Source organism: Petaurus breviceps, unplaced genomic scaffold (assembly GCF_028583685.1).
Source record: "Petaurus breviceps papuanus isolate PSGF00001 unplaced genomic scaffold, PetGlider_PUasm1.0 47, whole genome shotgun sequence".
Lineage (NCBI taxonomy): Eukaryota > Metazoa > Chordata > Mammalia > Diprotodontia > Petauridae > Petaurus > Petaurus breviceps.
The window spans coordinates 8368993-8370291 of record NW_027186349.1 but is presented as its reverse complement, the minus strand read 5'-3'; the positions used below and the strand labels follow the sequence as shown (position 1 = coordinate 8370291).

The 1299-nt window shown below is 38.0% G+C and overlaps 1 pseudogene; it reads right to left on the bottom strand.

Annotated features, from left to right (window-relative positions):
• Positions 1 to 266: 266 nt before the first annotated feature.
• On the bottom strand, positions 267 to 1086 carry LOC138171813 (cleavage and polyadenylation specificity factor subunit 5 pseudogene; annotated as a pseudogene).
• Positions 1087 to 1299: the final 213 nt, after the last annotated feature.

The following is a 1299-nucleotide window of genomic DNA, read 5'->3' as shown; positions in this document are numbered from 1 at the left end:
AGAGAATGCTGGCATTAAAGATATGAACTCTAATGGCCACAAGCATCTAACGATGACTAAAAATGCTGCAGATTTCCCAAAATATGACCCAGACCAAACTCTTCGTTTTTTATAATTTAGGGTAGTTAGTGAGAGGTAAGGGCATTTTAGTAGCCTTTTTTTTTTTTTTACAAGTCCACTTTGTGTAATGTTGTACAAAAAGTATGGGTAGAAGCAAAAGTGAAATATACATTATCACATTTATTTACACCACTACCACTATCTAGGACAGTACTTCAGATTCACTTTACTATGCAAACAATATAAAGTATGAGGCAATTTGGGGAAAATAAGATGGGGAGAAGGGGGAACAAAAAGAAACTTTCTATTCTTCTACATTGTATAACTGTGCTCACAGAGATGTCTTCTTTTATTCCTCCACAGCTGAGGAATTCAGTTGTAAATAAAATTGAACACGCTTGAAAGCTGAGGAAGGCTGGAAATGATAGGTCCATATTCTGGTGCATTGTTATATAATTCAAACAATGGTGCAGCTACCAGTTCGTAATTTTTGGGGACTGCAAACAAGGCTTTTTCTTGAAGCTGAACCAAAAAGATTTTTTTTGTCCTTTTTAGGCTTTGTAATGTGTGCTGGAATATATGGGTACTGTGGGGGGTTAAATTTGGTCTCCACCAGTCACCAATGCAGTCATCAATGACTCAATCTTGCAGAATGCCATCTTGATATCCCAGTATCTCTGTCATTAAACGTTTGAGTCCTTCTACTTCATCTTCTCCTGGATTAAGTTCACCACAAGGTAGTTTGAAAAAAGTTGTGCCCAGTTGCAGAGACAACACATGGGGTAAATGGTACTCATGAGCAATCAGAACACTTTCTACAGTCTGCCTCATTCTAATCTTGTCAAATTCTTCCCTCATCCTCTGAAATCGAGCTGCAGCAGAGCTGTCCTTTTCATAAAGGGGCTCTTTTGTACCAAAGGTATAATTTGTAAGTGGGTACAGATTGATGGTGTGCTCCGGGGTGAGAGGCTTGGTCTGCTGGATGTATTTGTTCCCAAACTGGTTCATACCCTGGGGCCAGCCCATCTCTAGTAGCTTTTTTTAAAGGCATAATTCCAAATTGTTTTCCAGAGTGGCTGGATTAATTCACAACTTCGGCAGCAATACTTTAATTTGCCTATGTGATTAGTTATTCAAACTTTCTTTCATATAATTGTTGACAACTCATTCTTCTCCTTTAGAAAATAAGCTGTTTATATCCTTGGATTCCTTACCTATTGGGAAATGCCTTTTCTTATT